Source organism: Mirounga angustirostris, unplaced genomic scaffold, assembly GCF_029215605.1.
Source record: "Mirounga angustirostris isolate CCGP_5_RB_7025 unplaced genomic scaffold, mMirAng1.0.hap1 SCAF_1, whole genome shotgun sequence".
NCBI classification, from domain to species: Eukaryota; Metazoa; Chordata; class Mammalia; order Carnivora; family Phocidae; genus Mirounga; species Mirounga angustirostris.
Window position 1 is genome coordinate 152,241,547 of NW_026991709.1, and position 11,008 is coordinate 152,252,554.

General features: G+C 35.0%; 1 pseudogene; it reads left to right on the plus strand.

The window, feature by feature from the left end:
* The first annotated feature begins 312 nt into the window (after nucleotides 1-312).
* LOC123834715 (dnaJ homolog subfamily A member 1-like) lies at nucleotides 313-1,535 on the plus strand (annotated as a pseudogene).
* Nucleotides 1,536-11,008: the final 9,473 nt, after the last annotated feature.

An 11,008-nucleotide genomic window follows, 5' to 3' on the forward strand; every position in this document is an offset into this window, starting at 1 on the left:
CTATAGCCACTCTGGAAAAGAATATGGAGGTTCCTCAAGAAGTTAAAAATAGACCTACCCTTCCACCAGCAATTGCACTCCTCCATATTTACCCCAAAGATACAGATGTAGTGAAAAGGAGCACATGCACCCCAATGTTCATAGCAACAATGTCCACAAGAGCCAAACTATGGACGGAGCCAAGATGCCCTTCAACAGATGAATGGATAAAGAAGATGTGGCACAGGGGACTTTCCAGAATGCTGGGTGAGACACGGAGGAGCGGTGGCTGCCGGAGCTGCGCCAAGCAATGCGCTCCTTCCCGCTCCCCCACACCGGCCTTGGCCCTCTCACCAGCTGTAGAAAATGGTGAAAGAAACCACTTACTATGATGTTTTGGGGGTCAAACCCAATGCCACCCAAGAGGAATTGAAAAAGACCTACAGGAAACTGGCCTTGAAGTACCACCCTGATAAGAATCCAAATGAAGGAGAGAAGTTTAAACAGATTTCTCAAGCTACCAAGTACTCTCTGATGCAAAGAAAAGGGAATTATATGACAAAGGAGGAGAACAGACAATTAAAGAAGGTGGAGCTGCTGGTGGTTTTGGCTCCCTCATGGACGTCTTTGATATGTTTTTTGGAGGAGAAGGAAGGATGCAGAGAGAAAGGAGAGGTAAAAATGTGTGCATCAGCTCTCAGTATCCTTAGAAGATTTATATAATGGTGCAAAAAGAAAACTAGTTCTGCAGAAAAATGTGATTTGAGATAAATGTGAAGGCCGAGGTGGTAAGAAAGGAGCAGTCGAATGTTGTCCCAATTGCCAAGGTACTGGAATGCAAATAAGAATTCATCAGATAGGACCTGGAATGGTTCAGCAAATTCAATCTGTGTGCATGGAGTGCCAGGGCCATGGGGAATGGATCAGTCCCAAAGATAGATGTAAAAGCTGCAATGGGAGGAAGATAGTTTGAGAGAAGAAGATTCTAGAAGTTCATATTGACAAAGGCATGAAGGATGGCCAGAAGATAACATTCCATGGTGAAGGAGACCAAGAACCAGGACTGGAACCAGGAGATATTATCGTTGTTTTAGATCAGAAGGACCACGCTGTTTTTACTCCACAAGGAGAAGACCTTTTCATGTGTATGGCCATACAGCTGGTTGAAGCACTGTGCGGCTTTCAAAAGCCAGTATCTACTCTTGACAACCAAACCATCATCATCACCTCTCAACCAGGTCAAATTGTCAAGCATGGAGATATCAAGTGTGTGCTAAATGAAGGCATGCCAATTTATCCCAGACCATATGAGAAGGGTCGCCTAATCACTGAATTTAAGGTAAACTTTCCTGAGAATGGATTTCTCTCTCCTGATAAACTCTCTTTGCTGGAAAAACTCCTACCTGAGAGGAAGGAAGTAGAACAGACTGATGAAATGGACCAGGTAGAACTGGTAGACTTTGATCCAAATCAGGAAAGATGGCGCCATTACAATAGGGAAGCCTATGAGGGATGAACATCATCCCAGGGGTGGTGTTCAGTGTCAAAACTCTTAACGGGGCCAGTGAATACCACTGCTGGCATTTTATATGTAGTAGTGAATGAGTGAAGGACTATAATCATAACTCACTACTTGCTATTGTTTTTGTTTTAATATTCAACTATAGTAGTGTTTTAAAAGTTAAATGAAGAATAAACTCAAATATAAAAGCTCAAAAAGAAAAAAAAAAGATGTGGCACATATATACAATGGAATATTATTCAGCCATCAGAAAAGATGAATGCCCACCATTTGCATTGACATGGATAGAACTGGAGGGGATTATGTTAAGTGAAGTAAGTCAATCAGAGAAAGACAATTATCATATGGTTTCACTCATATGTGGAACATAAGTATGGAGGACCATAGGGGAAGGGAGAGAAATCCAAAGGGGGAGAAATCATAGAGGGAGATGAGTCATGAGAGACTATGGACCTTGGGAAACAATCTGAGGGTTTCAGAGCAGGGGAAGGGTGGGGGGAGGGGTAACAGGGTGATGGGTATTGAGGAGGGCACGTGTTGTGATGAGCACTAGGTGTTATATTTAACTAATGAATCATTGAACACTACATCAAAAACTAATGATGTACTATACAGTGGCTAACTGAACATAAAAAAAATAAAATAAAATACCATATTTTGTGTATATATACAAACATATTTGTGTGCATGTTTATAGAGATTATAAAATTTATATTATAAACATAAAATTATTAAGATAAAACCACTTGGGTAGCTTAAGTCTATATATGCTTTATATGAGGAAAGAGTAGATATATTTATGTAAATATGTACTGATCATATTTAGAAACAAATAGCTTTTGAGTATACATATGGTCAAGTAGCTAAAGTGAGATAGAATTATTTATTATAACAATTGCATTTATTGTCTATATGATTGACATTATATATAAATATCTAACTCTGTGTATATATGTCTGTGTGTATCAATCTTTAAAATATATATTTTTGATCCCATAATATTCACCATGTGACAGACTATATTAAATCATCTTTGAAAGATAAGGATGAATAAGGTATCCATCAGTCTGTACTCAAAGAGCTCAGATGCAATGGAAGGTAAGGGGTTGGGGAAGGTCAAAGAGAGAAAAAAAATTACAGTACAGGGTAATGTGAGCACAGACGTTGGAATAATAGAGTGCTTGCAGCACAGTGGAAGAGCACATATCCAACCTTAAAGGGATCAAAATAACTTCATATAGTATGAGATTCTATATTAAGTCCTGAAGGAATGTGTGTGCAATGTGTCTGGTCTTGAGAAGAAATTTATGTGTGCCTAGGTCTACATGTGAATGCATAAACACAAGGACTTCAGTTAGCTGGAATGCTTTATCTCCATCATTTAACCCGTCCATTATGCTATCATGCAGGGCAGCTAAGCATGTGCTTGTACAAATGGGCTTGGTAATATAAACAACTTAATTGAAATGGCTGGTCCCAAGAAACTCATTGAGGAAGGATGATGCTTCCTGGTGGAGTTCAAGATGGCATAAAATGTATCAATGTTAAATCCTTGACATATGCAACTCAGTTCCCCTTGGTTTATGGCTCTTTTAGTAGATGCAATACCCATTTGCTTTTATCATTCCTCTGAAACTGCAGTAGAGAAATTACAGGGTATTATCAAGATAAGAAAATAATTGCATTTTAATTTGACATGAGATGTCTACCTACCTCCCACAAAATAGCATGAGAAATGACAGAAAATGTACTTCACAAGAATTTAAATCTGTTATAAAGCTGGACAACAAAACAGGAATGCAATAGTGGGCCTGCCATTTTGAAGAATTCCTAAAAGACTGAAAGCATAATGAGTTATACCTTTGGAGAAATAGGACTTAAACAGATCTGAGCTGAAACCATGTTCAGAAGATTGCTATGCAGAAACATGGTTGGTTCTATGTAATCTTCAAACTCAGAATATGAGTTAGTTCACGGAGCAAAGGAGGGAAGCTGGGTATCCTTCTAGGTGATATCTTGTGGAACAGCTTTCAGGAAAGATGGGCTTTCTGTACACTACCATCTTCCCACACTCACCTGCAGGCTATAGGGACTCATGAGCTCTGACTAAAGCAAGGAGTGTTTGTCTTCAAATTGGAGAGGCAGGACAGAGTGTCCTATGGAGACTCCTATGCCCATAACCCCTATATTACAACTAAAATCTCCAAGGACAAATCACTATATAATCAGAACCAACGTTTAAAAAATAAATCAGGAAATCTAAAATGCAAATATGAGCAAACAACTGGTAATTTCAAAAGCCAGAAAGACAAAACATTGGAAAGGGGACATCTACATAAATAGAGGAACACCAAAAGAAACAGTTGATAGAGTAAACAGAATAATTAAAAGTGAGTTTATACCTGAAACTAATATAATATTACGTGTCAACTATACTTCAATTAAAGATTTTTTTTTTAAATACAACTTTAAAAAAACAGTGACCTAAAGTTTAGTCATTGGTAAAAAGAGAAAGAAGTTCATTATATATAATGATAAGGGGTCACTACATCAAGAAGATATAACAATCAGAAATATATACACTCCCAACAGATTAAGCTGGAAGTTAGCAGAAGGAAGGAAATAATATAGATCAGAGTGAAAATAAATGAAATAAAGACCAGGGTGTCTGGGTGGCTCAGATGTTTAAGCGTCTGCCTTCAGCTCAGGTCATGATCTCAGGGTCCTGGGATCGAATCCCACAACGGGTTCCCTGCTCAGTGCAGAGCCTGCTTCTCCCTCTCCCTCTGCCATTCCCTCCGCTTGTGCTATCTCTCTGTCAAATAAATAAATAAAATCTTAAAAGAAAAATGAAATAAAGACCAGAAAAACAATAGAAGGGATCAAAGAAACTAAATGCTATTTGAAAACGTAAACAAAATTGGCAAACTCTTAGCTAGATTATCTAAGAAAAAAAAAGAGAACACATAAATAAAAATATAAATAAAAGAGGAGATATGAAAACTGATACTACAGAAATACATAGAATCATAAGAGATTACAATAAACAATTATATGCCAACAAATTACAAAATCTAGAAGAAATAGATGCATTTCTAGAAATACACAACTCATCAAGACTAAATCGGAAAGACAGAGAAAATCTGAGCAGACCAATTACAAGTAAAAAATTTGAATCAGTAATCAAAAAAGTCCCAAAACTGTAAACTCCAGAACCAGACAGCTTCCCTGGAGAAGTCTATCAAACATTTAAAGAAGAATTAACACAATCCTCAAACTGTTCAAAAATATCAAGGAGGAAGGAACACATCCAGACTCATTCTACAAGGTCAGCATTACTTTTGTAGCAAAACTAGGTAAGGATACCACACAAAAAGAAAAGTATATACTGTGATAGACATCAATATCCCTTGATGAATATAGATGCAAAAATTCTCAACAAAATATTAGCAAACAGAATTCAAGAACATATTGAAAGGACTATACACCATGACCAAGCGTCATTTATTTCTAGGATACAAGAATAGTTCAAAATAAACAAATCAATAAATGTAATATGTCACATCAATAAAATAAAAGATAAAAACCACATGATTATCTGAGTATGTACAGAAAAAGTGACAAAATGCAACATTTTTTCATGATAAAAACCCTCAACAAACTGAGTATAGAAGGAACATACCTGAGCATAATAAAGGCCATATATGACAAGCCCACAGCTAACTTTATAGTCACTGGAGAAAAGTTAAGTGTTATCCGTAAGATCAGGAACAAGGCAAGGATGCTCTTTCTCACAACTCCTATTCAATAGAGTACTGAAAGTTCCACCTAGAGCAATCAGGCATAATTGAAATAAAAGGCATCCAAACTGGGAAAGAATAAATAAACTGTCATTATTTGCTGATGACATGATTTTATATATATATAATATATATATATATATATATATATATATATATATATATATATATATCCCAAAAAATTAGTCAAAAAACTGTTGGAATTAATTAACAATTTCAGTAAAGTGGCAGGATACAAAATCAACATGCAGAAATTAATTCCATTCCTTTACACTAATGATGAAACATCTGAAAAATAAATAAAGAAAACCATCCTATTTACAATAAGTATCAAAAACAATAAAATACTTAGAAATAAATTTGACCAAAGAAGTGAAAGATCTGTAAAATGGAAACTACAAAATTGGCTGAAAGGAATTGAAGAAGACATAAATGGAAAGACATCCCCTGTTCATGGATTAGAAGAATTGATATTGTTAAAATGGCCATAGTACTCAAAGCCATCTACAGATTGAATGCAATCTCCAACAAAATACTAAAGGCATTCTTCAAAGAAATAGAATAGGTTAAAATTTGTGTGAAACCACAAAAGACCCCCAATAACCAAAGCAATCCTGAGAAAAAAGAACAAAGCTGAAGGTATCATACTTTCAGATTTCAAAGTATACTGAAAGACACTGTAATAAAAAACACTATGGTATAAGCAAAAAACAAAAACAACAAACAAACAAACAACAACACATTAACCAATGGAACAGAATAGAGAGCCTAGAATTAAACCCTAACATATATGGTCAACTAATATTCCACAAGGGAGCCAAGAATACCTAATAGGAAAAGGACAAGCTCTTCAACAAATGGTGCTGGGAAAACTAAAGAAACACATGCAGAACAATTAAATTGGACCTCTGTGTCATACCACTCATAAATATTAACTCAAAATTGATCAAAGATTTAAACTTAAGACCTAATACCATAAAACTCCTAGAAGAAAACCTAGGGAAGAAACTCATTGGTATTGGCAATAATTTGGGGGGCAAGATGCCAAAAGTACAAACAACAAAAGAAAAAATTAACCAATGGGACTATATAAAACTCAAATGCTTACACAAAACAAAAGAAAAAATTAATAGAATGAAAAGACAACTTACAGAATAAGAGAAAATTTTGCAAACTACTTATTGGATAGGGGTTAATATCCATAAATTATAAAGAGCTCAGTCAACTCAATAACAACAACAACAACAAAAAGAATCCAAATAAAAAAATGGGTAGAAAAACTAGTTATCAAGATGGCCAACGGACACATGATGAGATACTCAACATCACTCATCATCAGGGAACTGCAAATCAAAACCACAATGAGATATCACCTCACCCTTGTTAGAATGGTTAGACTCAAGAAGACAAGAGACACAGGTGCTGGTGAGGATGTGGTGGGGATAGAAATTGGTCTGATCACTATGATGAACGCTATGGAGGTTCCTCAAAAAATTAAAACTATATCCACCATACAATCCAGCAATTCCACTCCTGGGCATAATACACAGAGGAAATGAAAGTTGGATTTCGATGAGATATATGCACTCCCACATTTGTCACAGCTTTATTCACAATAGCCAAGATATGGAAACAACTCAAATGCCCATGAAGAGATGAATGGATAAAAAAGATATGGAATGTATACACAATGGAATTTTATTCAGCCATGAGAAAAGAATATATCCTCCCATTTGTGACAACATGGATGGACTTTGAGCACATTATGCTAAGTAAGATAAGTCAGAGAGAAAAAGACAAATACCATATATATAATTTATATGTGTAATCTAAAAAAAAAAATTAAACCCATAAAAAACAGAGTAAAATAGTGGTTACCAGGAATGGAAGTGTGGATAAGACTGATGGTATTTCAGGGTACAAATTGTATGAGTATTAAATAAACCATAGAGATCTAAGGCATAGTATAATGAATATGGACAATAACATTACATTATAATTATGTAATGTGATAAATATGGCTACATCAGCAGTTATAAAATACACATGTATCAAAGTAACATGCTGTTAACCTTACTTTTTTTAAATAAATAATATTTTATTAGAATACAGCCACTGACACTCATTTAGAGTTTTGACAAAGACATTATGTCCCGCCAAGTCAAAAATTTACTTTCTGACCTTTACTTTTATACAATGTTACACACCAAATTTTTTCAATAAAAATGTGAGCTTACTGCATATTCACAGAGATAGTAGAAGACTATTACATCTCTGGAAAATAAATTAATGATCTTACACTATAAAAGTAGAGGCATTGAAACTAAAAAATTAAATAGATTGTGGAGGAACAAAAAAAAAAAATAAGAAAAAATGGATTAATGAACTGGAATGCTGAGCCCAGTGATCATCCTTGAATAAAGTATAAAAGAAATAAATAAATGGAAAATATGGCAGAAACAATGTACAAACATAGAATGTACATCTGGAAGCTGCAACGTGTGTGTATTGTGAGTTCCCAAAGGATAAAACATAAATATTGGATAGAGAGGAAAAAAAATAATGAAATAACATACTCCACTGTTTAAAAGATCATAAGAAAAATCTTAAAAGTATCATGGAACAAGAAAAATAAATGACTCCTTAGAGACATTTGAGAAAGAATCAGAATGTGATGAGTTTTGAGAAAAATATAGTGCAATATTCAATTTCAATTCAATAAAGCCATGTAGTGGCTTTATTTTAAAAGCTGATATTCATAAATCAACAGAAACAACAAACTTGAAACTCTTTGTACTTACGATAACAAATTTAAATATTAACTAAATATGGGAGAGAATAAATATTATTTCAAAATGCTTTGATGGGTCTACCAGCAAAAATGTTAGACTACTTACTGCCTTAGAGAGGGCAGGTCATATGTAAATAAAATCCAGTACACCATCTATTGTTCCTTCCACTGACACATATTCTACCACCCCATTTTATGATACCCAAAAGGGAGGTCTTACTGTTATTCAGAGGTTGGTGTCTTGGAGACTAGTAATAAGAATGAGTTTTAAATCAACCCTTATTTCAGGGCACCTAGGTGGCTCAGTTGGTTAACCATCTGCCTTTGGCTCGGGTCATGATCCCAGGGTCCTGGGATCGATTCCCACATCGGGCTCCTTGCTCAGCAGGGAGTCTGCTTCTCCCTCTGCCTCCCCTCTGCTCATGCTCTCTCTCAATCTTTTTCTCAAATAAACAAATAAAATCCTTTTTTAAAAAGATTTTATTTATTTATTTATTTGACAGAGAGAGGGAAAACAAGCAGGGAGAGTGGGAGAGGGAGAAACAGGCTTCCCGTGGACCAGGGAGCCCAATGGGGGACTCCATCCCAGGACTCTGGGATCACGACCCCAGCCAAAGCCAGACACTTAACAACTGAGGCACCCAGGCTCCCAATAAATAAAATCTTTTAAAAAAATAAATCAACCCTTATTTTGACAGAAAAGACAATAAGGATTCCTTCCATATTATGAATAGAAATGTGAATAAAGCAGCAACTGCTAATGTAGAATAGTTACAGAATATTTAACATACATCACCCTGGTGGTTGAGTTTCTTTGACAGAGGTATAAAAGTTGACTAACTTGAAAACCTGTTAAAGTCTTTTCAATAAATGCCAGGAAGCAATACCATCATCACCTTTTGGAGGTTAAATGTGCTTGTGATGGAATTTTTATGATTATTGTGTGTAAAGGCCTGGGGTTTTTGGAGAGTACAGAGCAAGTTCTGTGAGCTTCTACAACCCATTATTCCATTTTTCAGCCTCCAAAAGAAATGAGATTTTTGCATTTCATACTATAATATGTGACTCTGGTCAAGTTTTCCATGATCTTGTAGATATTGATGGTGATGTCCCTCTCGAGGTTGATATATGTCAATGTATTTTCAGAAGCAAAATAGATTATAGATTTTAATTTTACTACAATCTGCGTAAGCCCAGACAAATCTGTTATTTAGTTCCTGAAAATAACTTCTGTGTTTCAGTTACTATATCTTCAAATAATTAGTCTAGATCCCAAATTGTGAAGACTTGACATCATTAAGATATCCCCCTGTGATTTATTTATTTTTATTTTTTTTATTTTTTAAGGTTTTATTCATTTGCAACACAGAGATACAGAGAGAGATAGCATGAGCAGGGGGAGAGGCAGAGGGAAAGGGAGAAGCAGACTCCCCACCAGGCAGGGAGCCTGATGTGGGGCTCGATCCCAGGACTCCAGGATCATGACCTGAGCCAAAGGCAGATGCTTAACCATCTGAGCCACCCAGGCGCCCCTCCCCCTGTGATTTATAGATTCAATGCAATTCTAACCAAAATCCCAACAAGTTATTGTTTGAATATTGAGATTCTAAAGTTTACATGGAAAAGCAAAAGACATAATACTAAAGAAGAACAAAGTTGGACAGACAGTACTGAACCTCAAGACTTACTATAAAGCTACAGTAATAGAGACAGTGTGACATTGGAAAATAATACATGAATAGATCCATGGAACAGAAAAGAGATCCCAGAAATGAATCCACACATACAGTCCATTGATTGTTGACAAAGAAGCAAGGGCAATTAAATGGAGAAAAGATCTTTTCAACAAATAATGTTGGAACAACTGGTCATCCATATGCAAAGAAAGAGAGAGAGAATTTAACACAGAGTACATACACATCACAAAAATTAACTCAAAATTGACCAGAAACCTAAATGGAAACTGCAAAACTATAAAACTTCTGGAAGATAATATATGAGAAAACCTAAGAGAGAGGTTAGGCTAGGACTTTTCGGATACAACACTAAAACACCTGATCTATGAAAGAAAAATAATAGACAAGTTAAACTTCATTTAAAAAAAAAAATCTGCCCTGCAAATAAGACCCACAGACTAGAGAAAATATTTGCACAACACATATCTGATAAAGGACTTGCATTCAAAGTATACAAAGGACCTTAAACTCTCTTTGATATTTACTTAAGTGATTTGGAAATGTATGTCTACACAAAAACTTGCACACTGTTTATAGGAGCTCTATTCATAGTTCCCCAAAATTGAAAGTAACCTAGAAGTCTTATACTAAGGGAATAAACTATAGTACATCCAGACAATGGAATATTATGTGGTGGGTAGGGGGATGGGTTAAGTAAGTGATAGGGATTAAGGAGGGTACTTGTGATGAGCATTGGTTGTTGTATGTACCTGATGAATCACTAAATTCTACACCTGAAACTAATATTACAGTATATGTTAACTAACTGGAATTTAAATTAAAACTTAAAATAAAATTTAAAAAAAATACTATTTTAAATATCCTATAGAATAGATTCTAATATATTTACTTTCTAATATTTTGTGTTGAATAGTCTATGTATTTGGAAAATATACATATACAAATTATATGTAATATATTTAATATAGAATACACATGCATGTAGAATGAATATCCATGTACTACATATGGGTGTACAAGAGAAAAAACACATAGAGAACCAAATAGGGAGGTAGGGAAAGCTTAAACCACTTTAAACATCTTAAACCACTTTGAACATCTTAAAACACTAAAATTTTAACATTTTTTTTATTCTTGTGTTAATCCCCATACATTACATCATTAGTTTTAGATGAAGTGTTCCATGATTCATTGTTTGTGCATAACACCCAGTGCTCCA